Raw genomic sequence first — 10,507 nt, forward strand, 5'->3', positions numbered from 1 at the left:
AGATAATGTTGGTAGCTTAGCAAGGATCGTTCCTGGATCCTGAAGGTTAGATCCAGATGATCTGGCTTCTGAAAGGCAGTTTTTGTAATCATATAATATGCTAGCATTTCAGGACAATGTAGGCTTGGAAAGCTTCTCCATCCTGGGCAGGCAGACCTGAGTATCACCAGCCTTAATACCTGTCCTGGGAGGAGTTGGGGAGACTTGAAAAGCCACATTCGCTAAACACTCCAACCCATTATTCTCTGTGCCCATTATCTACAAGGCATCCTTCACTAAGCCTTGAACCAACTATTTTGTGAGGTCATTTCAATTTAAAAAGTAATTCTCATTAAAAAAAAAAAAGGCATAACCATAGTTTTGGAGTAGAGCTGATCCTAGTAAAGCAACGCTCCCATTTCTACTCATTATTGATATTGCCTTAAATACTGAATTGCCCTTCAAAAGGCCATCTTCCTTCAATTCTTTTGAGCAGAAAATTCTGGATTATCATGTGTAGCTGAGCTTGTTATATTAAGTTCTTGCACTTGTCTTGAAGACAAGTACTATAGTAAAGCAAATACTGCATCCTTTTATTAAGAACCACAAGCTATACTGGATTACCAATACTCTAAACGTTTTAGACTCTGGTCAAGATTAGCTTTAAGAAAACATCCTCCAGAACTTTCACATTATTATACCCTTCAACACAATCTGAGTACTCTCTCCTTATGCCCAGATTGTTTTTGCCTTTATGAGAATATCAAATTCATATGTAAATGAGTGTCAGTCTAAGAGCTGTATAAAGTCATGTAGGTCATCTAGTAGGTAATAGGATTTTGGTGATTGCTCTCAGGTTAGGTTAAAGATTTCATCCCATGCATAGTTATAGACAATATTTTCTTATAATAACCACTTGACTTGAAAAACCAATCACAAGCCCTCAAAGTATCCTACTTTTTCAAGAAAGAGTCCCTGCCAATAGACTTCATCAAAATTGTGGGCGTACCTGTTGACTGTCCTGCCCCCCATATGTCGTCTGATTACAAGGATTGGTTGGGAGAGTTGTTGAATTTTCTAGTCATTTGTAAATCTATGTTTCATGTGGGTTGATAATGTCCATATTGTTACCTTTAAACCAAAGTTCTTTTACATACCATTCACTGGTTTTATTCTCAACCACGAAATCATACATGGAACTGATAAAACTTTTCAGCCTTAATTTCTTCTGTGTGGCAAGTAGCCTTTAAGTAATCTTCAATTTTGAAACTGAAAGTATTCAAGTATCTCCTGAAGAGAAGTAGAGATCTTCCTGCAGGTTGTTTTTGCAGCATTTCTGCCATTACTGGGTTATCTGTGTTACATGAAGTTTAAATCAAATATTTGACCAAACTTGTCAGTGTAATTCATATTTTGTTGTTTGTTGACTTGTAGTGAGTACATAACATCACTTTTATCATTTTTTGAATCCTCTTCCTTAGCATGTCCTCTTTTAGCTTTCCTTTCATCAATGTTTGATACACAACCTAAAATCAAAATGTTATTTGAAAGGCTTTTTTGTTCACATATACACAACTCCCACTACTATCAACCCTCCTGAAAGTTGAAATCATTACCTCTTCTTTATCCTTGTCATAGTGGTTAAAAGAACTCTAGAAACAGACTACATGAGCTTTAGCATCATTTGTTCAGTGCGACCTTGAACACATTACCAAAACTCTTTGTCCTTCATTTTCCTAATCTGTAATATGTGGATAATACCTAATGTCATAGGATTGTTATGAAGTTTCTATGTGTAAGGATTCAATATGTTAATAGATGTAAAACTCTTAGGAAAATGCTGGACACATGATCAACACTATACATCTTAGTTATTATATCTACAGCCATATAAATCCCACAGCTGTTGAGATTATACATGCTCCTGTTTTACAATTTCCGTTCTTATTTATTCTATTAATCAAATACGACAATTTTAGAAGGAAGATATCATATACAGAGCCTACAAACTCATTGAACGGCTGTAAGTATTTCTCTTGGTTGCTCAAAGATACTCCAAGGAGGGCAGCCCCAGTGGCCCAGCAGTTTAGTGCCACCTTCAGCCTGGGATGTGATCCTGGAGACCCAGGATCGAGTCCCATGTCAGGCTCCCTTCATGAAGCCTGCTTCTCCTTCTGCCTGTGTCTCTGCCTCTCTCTCTGTGTCTGTCATGAATAAATACATAAAATTTTTTAAAAAAGATACTCCAACAAATAACTGGGCAAATGATAGAGCCTTCATCATCACACAAAATATAAAGCATTGCCTTGAGGCTGCCTACCTCATTACCCTTAGTGTTGCCTGGAGGGGTCACAAACTCTCCCAGGCTCCCATGACATCTGAAATAAAAAGCATAAGACCAGATGCATCACCAGTGGCAATATAAATCAAGTATGTTCCCAGACAGTTGATAGCAAAATTATACACACGTGTACATATACATACACATTTACCCAGAGGTGATCAATATTCTTGTTGAAAGCATATTGCTGTACTCAGCCTTCTTATTCCACAAAAGGGCTTTAATTTTTTTTTTATTTCACTAAAAAATGTATAGGAGTTGCTCTCATGCTAGAAGTAAAGTCCAAATCTGGTGCTAGCTGAATATTGAATAGAGTTATAGAAAGAGTAAGTGAGAATCTATCTCTTCATCTAGAGTTTATTTACGTAATGAGATAAATCTGTTGTTGACAGACAAAAGAATGGAAGAGACTGAACTAATTTTGCTTATTCTCTATTTTAGGGATTTCACAAAAAACCCATCTGCCTTAGTAAGAAACAGATGTTTACCAAATATGGCTTTTTACTATCTCAAGAACCATTTTTGTTCACTTTCAACATGTGTAATTATTTCACCAATTTGGCTTCTACCTAGGATGTAGAAACCTAGAAAGAAGATCACTCTCACCTAAACGACTAGAAAAACTATAGAAAAGCTTCTCTTGAACCTGTTGGAGAGCTGAGGCTAGGGTGACCTACTGGACTTTTCCCAGTTTTAGTTCTTTAAGTCCCATGTCCTGGGAAACTCCTCAGTACCACACAAGTTGGGATAGTTGGACATCACAGCAAGGGTCGCAGACCAAGCAAGTAACTTGAGATCCAAGGAAAGGCTGGCCCCACCAAGAAGAGATAGGATGTGAGCACTGAAGAGGAGACATCAGGTAGCATACAGAATGCTAAGAATTCAGCTAAAATTGTTAACAGATGCTAAAGGCCAAATGTGGACCAGGAGGAAAGTTCACAATCTCTGTAAGCCTCAGACAAAAAAAGGAGCTTGCTTCCACTTCTCCATGTTCTCACTGGGTGCTGATGAGGAAAACTGGGAACAAAGCAGGACACCAGAGAGTGAGTGCCTCCTTTGGAGATGAAGGCCTTGCTGGAGGAGAGTAACCTCCCACTGTGGAAAGAACAAAAGTCTGGTTGTCATACCCTTTCTATGAATGATAAGGCTTCAAGCCACTGGGAAAGGGGCAGCAAACTCTGTTGCCTCCAGGGCTCAGGTAAAGGGCTCTCAGTATTGGGTAAGAATAGCAATAAGAGAAGACTACGAAGAGCTTCAATCCCTGGATAGGGAGGGACAGGAAACGAATATGTAACCCAGAATATAGTGGAGTAATAACTATAAAACACTAACGGAAAAATACTGTAAACCCAGAATATTGTGCCCAGGGAAAGTATCTTTCAGATATGATGGAAAAATTGACTTCAAAAGACAGACAAACAACCAAACCAAGAAAATTTATTATCAACAGACCTGCAATAAAATAAAGGTCAAAACAACTTCCTCCAACAGAAAGAACATGTTACTAAACAGAATTTGCATCTATACAAATAAATGAAGATTTCCAGAAATAGTTAAAATGAAAGTAAAATACAAAAGATATATTTTCTCTTATTTTTTGAATTGCTCTAAAAGATAATTGGTAGCTTAAAGCAGTGGTTCTCAACTAGGAGCAATTCTGCTTCTCAGGAGACATTTGTCAATGTTGAGACATTTTTTACTGTTGCAGTTGAGGTGTGGGTAGGGATGGAGAGGCAGTGCTACTGGCATCTGATGGGTATAGAGGTCAGGAATGTTGCTAGACATCCTACATCCTAGAAAGGTGAGCCCTATACAATAAAAAAGTATTCAGCCCAAAATGTCAACAGTACCAGACTGTTGTAGCCTGCCTGATAAAAAAGAGAAAAAGACATAAAATACCAAAGCAATGAAATGAAAAAGGGGCCATTACTACAGGTCTTGGACATTAAAATAATATGACAGTATCATAAACAACTGTATGCCCATAAATTTGAAACTTAGATGAAATAGATGAATTCCTTTCTAGACACAAACGACTTAGACTCACTTAAGTACATAACTTGAATAGTCCTAGGTCTATTAAGATATTGAATTTGTATTTAAAAAATTTTCTAACATGGAAGACTATAGGTCAAGATGCCTTCACTACCAAAAGTCAAGATCAGGACAAGACCAAGCTAGCTCTTCTTAGTACACATCTATTTGATATATGTCTTATTAGGTCCCAGGAGAAATGCTTGAGCTTCAACCTACTGGCAATTGCAGAAAGTCTAGAATTCCAAGTTATTCCAAGGCACCAGTCCTTCCTCCTCCCTGCCCCCCCCCCCCCCAGCCTCCACCCACATTCCCACACTAGGGCCACTTTCCTCTAGGAAACTAGAGGCTCTAGAAGGACTGGGTTAGGACTACGTTCCAATAAACAGCGGACCTCTTCACTTACCACATTGCTTTTTTTTTTTTTTAAGATTTTAATTTATTTATGAGACACAGAGAGAGAGAGAGAGAGAGAGAGAGAGGCGAGAGGCAGAGACACAGGCAGAGGGAGAAGCAGGCTCCATGCAGGGAGCCCGATGTAGGACTCGATCCCAGGCCCTCAGGATCATGACCCGGGCTGAAGGCAGCACTAAACCACTGAGCCACCGGGCTGCCCTAACACATTGCTTTTAAGAGACATTCAAAACACTGAATATTAAGATATTGGAGCCCACCCATTGTTATTTTCCATAATGAAAAGAAGCTGCTTAAGTGAGAGCGTAAATATAATTTTCTGCTGCATCTATACTTCTGAGCAGTGCACCAGGCAATTTCTTCACTAGAGCTAATTACTTTTTAAGATAGCATGACTGAAAAAAGGGGAGTCAGGCCAAGGCTGCCATAATCCCATAATTTGTAATAACACAATAATTTAGAGCTAAGGTTGGTGAAGTGACCTTCCCTTGCTTAATTCTTCCTTCCCTTATCTATATTCTCTATAGTTTACTTCTACAAAACTAGACAGTAGAAACAGTCCTGCTGGCATCTGAATTGGTTTTAGTGGCAATTGGTGACCGAAATTTGAGACTTTCCTTTATGAGTGACTATAAGTCTTCCATTCTAGACTACACCAGAGTACTTTCGGAGAGAAGAAGGGCGATGTGAGATTTTTGGGGAGAGGCAGGTTTTCTGAACATTTTTTAAGTTAAGCAGTTTTCAATACTCAGAAATCTTTAGAAAAGTGCTCTCCAAAAGAAATGATGTGAACTACATATATAAGATTTTCTAGTAGTTCCATTAAAAAGTAAAAATTAACAAGTGAAACTAATTTTTTTATTTAACCCAATATATCCAAAATATTTCGCATGTAATCACTATAAAAATATTTTCCTGTAACCAGACATTAAAATCTGGTGGACATTTTACACTTATAACACATTTTATTTTTTAAAACTGTTAACATCTATTTTTTAAGTCTTATTTAAATTTGTTATTTAATATACAGTGTAATATTAGTTTCGGGTATATAATATAGTAATTCAACACTTCCGTACATTACCTGGTGCTCATCACAAGTGCATTCCTTAAACCCCATCATCTATTTCACCCATCCCCGCACCCACCTTCCCTCTGGTAACCATCAGTTTGTTCCCTATAGTTAAGAGTCTGTTTCTTGGGACGCCTGGGTGGCTCAGCAGTTGAGTGTCTGCCTTTGGCTAAGGGCATGATCCCAGGGTCCTGGGATCAAGTCCCACATCAGGCTCCCTGCATGGAGCCTGCTTCTCCCTCTCCCTGTGTCTGTGTCTCTAATGAATAAATAAAATCTTTAAAAAAAAAAAAAAAAAGCCTGTTTCTTGGTTTGCCTTTTTTCCCCCTTAGCTCATTTGTAACCTAAATTCCACATGTGAGTGTAATCATATATTTGTCTTTCTCTGACTTATTTCACTTAGCAAAATACTCTCTAGTTCTTTCCATATCATTGCAAATGGTGAGACTTCCTACTTTTTATAGCTGAATAATATTCCATTGTATGTATATGCCATATCTTCTTATATATTCATCAGTTGATGGACACCTAGGCTGTTTACATAATTTGTTTATTTTAGATAACGCTGCTATAAACATTGGGGTGCATGTATCCCTTTGAATTAGTATTTTTGTATTCTTTGGGTAAATACATAGTAGTGCAATGGCTGGGTCATAGAGTAATTCTACTTTTGACTTTTTCAGGCACCTCCATACTATTTTCCACAGTGTCTGTAACAGTTTGCATTCCTACCAACAATGCAAGAGGGTTCCCCTTTCTGCACAACCTCACCAACACCTGTTGTTTCTTGTGTTGTTGATTTTAGCCATTCTGACAGGTGCGAGGTGGTATCTCATTATAGTTCTGATTTGCATTTTCTGATGACGAGCGATGCAAATCTTATTTTAGACTTGCTTCATTTAAGTGTGCAACAGCCACTTGTAGTTTGCGACTACCGTGTTGGACAGCCCAGCTGTGGAGCCTCTCAGTTTCCTTCCTGAAGTGTCCTCCCCTCCCCCCTTCACAGACACACACCTGCACCAACCCTTCCAGGACATCTGTGAAAGTAATCCCAGAGCACCCATTAACACATCTCATTTCTCACCTGCCTCCACCTTGGGCAAGAAACCAAACATTGTTGCCTTCAGAAGTGTGGCACTTTCACATTCTGTATATTCTTCAAAGGCCCTGAAATATAATGAGGGGTGGGAGGTGAGCTCTGGAACAGAAAGGTCGTCATGATTCCAACAACGGTATATTTAATCAATAGAACCAGCCCTTCTGTGTCTCTTGATGTCTTAGGAGCTGCTAAGAGGTCTAGAGAAGTATCCTTTTTAACTCCATTTTTATACAATTGACCTTTATCAAAGAAGGCCTTCAAGAAAAGAGGAGAGCTGGGGCCGGTACCACAGGTTGACAATTTGCTGGGCCCAGTGGAAAAGAGAAAATATGGGGCCTTTTGCTCAAAAATTAAGAACTTTGAACTGTGACTGCAGAGCACTAAAACAAGTGCAAGGGGCAGCCCGGGTGGCTCAGTGGTTTAGCACCGCCTGCGGCCCAGGGCGTGATCCTGGAGACCCCGGTGGAGTCCTGCATGGGGCTCCCTGCATGGAGCCTGCTTCTCCCTCTGCCTGTGTCTCTGCATCTCTCTCTGTCATGAATAAATAAAATCTTGAAAAGAAAAAAAAGTGCAAGGCCCTCCTCCTGAGCATGGAGACTTGTGTGACTGCACAGGTTGGACCTCTGTGCAGCTGGTGCCAGTTGAGGCTTATGTTCCCCGAGGAAGCCAGGAAGTGGTGAGACGACCTGGACTATCCTCGAGGACCCCAACCTTCGAGGAGACTCCCCCAAATCATGTGTGCTAGAACTCCCCGAGGAAGAGGTTTTGAGGCCAGTGGGAACGCTTTGGAGAAAAGCAAGCAAGGAGTCGAAGGAGGTGGGTAAGACTCGCCTTTGCTGATTAAACCACTGGGTATCCCGGGCACCCCAAGGTCAAGCTGCTGTGACCCCAGGCTGGGCGACCACGGGCTGACACCTGCAGCGGGACTCGCGGGCCTGAGCAGGGGCCCCTTCCCGGAGACTCCAGGGTCGACGCTGCGCTCTCCGAGCCACGAAGGGGCGCTGCCGGCAGGGAGTTCCGGAGCTGCCCGGCGGGAGCCGCGGGTGACCCTGCGGGGGCGACCCGGTCACCGCCGGGCGAGGGGGCTCGGCTGCACCCGACCCCCTGGACGCCCACGGCCAGCTGCAGGGCGGGGCGGGGCGCGCGGCCCCCGGGACCCACGGCCCTCCAGGACCCGCCGCCACCGCCACCGCCACCGCCACCGCCACCGACCCAACCACCGCCACCGTCGCTGGAGCCGCGGCGCCGTCGCAAAGGGCGGCCAGGGGCTCGCCACTGACTGGCCGCGGCCGCGACCGAGGTCGCAGGGGCCTCGGTGCCCTGAGCCTCAGAGACCCCTCGCCCGCCACTGGCGTCCGGGAGCCGCAACCGGTCGGGGCGTCTACCAGCAGCAGCTTAACGGAAACCCCGGGGCAGCGCGCGGGGCTCCGCAGGCGGTGGCTTCCCGGGCGGACAGGCCCCGCCCCCGGCGACAGGCCCCGCCCCCGACGACAGGCCCCGCCCCCGGGACAGGCCCCGCCCCCGACGACAGGCCCCGCCCCTGATGACAGGCCCCGCCCCCGGCGACAGGCCCCGCCCCCGGCGACAGGCCCCGCCCCCGACGACAGGCCCCGCCCCTGATGACAGGCCCCGCCCCCGGCGACAGGCCCCGCCCCCGGCGACAGGCCCCGCCCCCGACGACAGGCCCCGCCCCTGATGACAGGCCCCGCCCCCGGCGACAGGCCCCGCCCCCTGGCCGCGCCCCCGGGGAGATGCTCCTGGAGGAGTGGCGCGGGGAGCTGCGGGTTAGGGCGGAACCCGGGCTGGCGTGTCCCTGCGCCCGCTTTGGGGTCTGGACGCTCCCTTAGCACCTGTGCTGCCGCGGCGCGCAGCTGGAGCCTGGCGCGCCGCAGGGCGTCGTAGTCGTGGTGGATAAACGGGAGCAAGATGCGCTCCTTGGCGGGTGGAGGCACCGACCCGCAGCTCAGGCTCCTGGGCGCCGCCGGGCGAGGGCTGCCGCCGCCTCCAGGGGGCGCACCCCCACGAACACCCGCCGGGTGCTCGGGTTCTCGGGTTCTCGGGTTCTCGGAGCGGCTGTCCTGTGGCCCCGTCTTCCTTGCTCTCCATTCACTGATGTCCCAACCCAGAGTCAAGATGCCAGTTTCAGGTCACAGATTTCCTGCGCAGCAAAACTCTAAATGACTCACTTGATTTAAAAAAAAATATATATATATATATATTTTTTTAATATTTTATTCATATATATATTCAATATATATATATTTTAAAATATTTTATTCATTCATTCATTCATGAGAGACACAGAAAGAAGCAGAGACACAGGAGGACAGACGGGCTCCCCACGAGGAGCCGAGCGGGGGACCCGATGCCAGGACCTTTGGGACACGACGGGGACAAAGGCAGATGCTCAACCACCGAGCCACCCAGGCGCCCTCTTGAAAATAATATTGGCAAGAAGATTCCTGTGAATGTAACATCTATGCTAATCTAGTTCTAAATTGAAAAGAATGTCAAATCTCCTGTAACATATTAGCAGTTTACTTCACCTTTGCAGTAACTGCAATTGAAATCTGTCTCAAAACAAATATGTAGTTGGAGATACTGTAATAGAAGTGGTCCTTCTTTCCAAATAAGTGGATCTAAAAGTTTGAATTGGGTCTAAAATGTTTCCTATTTATACCGATTAAATCATGCAACAGTGAAACCTTTCATTATCCTGGTGCTGTTTTACATAATCACAATTGAATTAATCGTAAAGATCTTTAAATCTAACCATCATACTCAATGTCAGTAGATTTCCAAATCTGTCTTTAACCCTGTGTTATTTAACTCATGCAAAGATGGAAATTTTGAAAGGTGTTGGTACCTGGGGTTAACACAATACAAATTTGTTGATAAATATCACCATAGGGAGATTTATTTTATTTTCTTCCCCTATATCCATTGTCAGTTATTATCAGCTCTGCTATATCCATTGTAAGTATCAATTTAAGAAGGGCTTTAACTTTCAAATATATTTGAAATATGTTAATTTCACAGCATTTACACTTTTTACTTCTTTGATGGAAACAAGCACTCCCCAGTCATTTCAAATAGCGAACGTAGTCAAATGGTGATTTTTAAGAATATTTTTTTAGAAGTTTTAATTTAGAGAGAGAGTATGTGAGCTGGGGGAGCAGCAGAAGGAGAGAGACTCTCAAGCAGACTCCCCATTGAGCATGGAGCCCAATGTTGGACTAGATCCCTCCACCCTGAGATAGTGACCTGAGCTGAGTTGTTCTATAGTTTCATTTAAGTTTTTGACCTATTTGAGCTAATTTCTGTTTAAGATATGAGACTTAGTATTCATTTTTGTTTGTTTATGGATATGCAATTACTCCAGCAGCAATTAGACTCCTGTCATCTTTTTTAAAAACTTTAAAAGGAAGAACTGTTCGTGGGGAACCTGGTGCTAAAGCATTCGTAGACGACCTGCTTCTAGGTCGGGGTTTCCTACGTAGCAGGGCAGCTCCCTTGCTGCGATCTATTGAAAGTCAGCCCTCCACACAAGGGTTTGTATTTTAAAGGT

General features: G+C 43.8%; 2 long non-coding RNA genes across 3 annotated transcripts; one reads left to right on the plus strand and one right to left on the minus strand.

Moving 5' to 3' along the window:
* Window positions 1-1,123: 1,123 nt before the first annotated feature.
* On the minus strand, window positions 1,124-8,437 carry LOC144302562 (uncharacterized). 2 transcript variants are annotated; one of them, XR_013369465.1, is made up of 5 exons: window positions 8,325-8,437; window positions 7,771-7,988; window positions 6,925-7,007; window positions 2,300-2,357; window positions 1,124-1,505 (listed from the first exon to the last, which is right to left on the minus strand). It is a non-coding gene; the product is annotated as an uncharacterized LOC144302562 (long non-coding RNA). The 2 variants fall into 2 exon arrangements; XR_013369466.1 differs by having other exon boundaries at window positions 8,152-8,388.
* Window positions 7,060-9,647, plus strand: LOC144302563 (uncharacterized). Its single transcript, XR_013369467.1, has 2 exons — window positions 7,060-7,755; window positions 9,238-9,647. It is a non-coding gene; the product is annotated as an uncharacterized LOC144302563 (long non-coding RNA).
* The last annotated feature ends 860 nt before the right edge of the window (window positions 9,648-10,507 follow it).

This window comes from Canis aureus, chromosome 31 (genome assembly GCF_053574225.1).
Source record: "Canis aureus isolate CA01 chromosome 31, VMU_Caureus_v.1.0, whole genome shotgun sequence".
NCBI classification, from domain to species: Eukaryota; Metazoa; Chordata; class Mammalia; order Carnivora; family Canidae; genus Canis; species Canis aureus.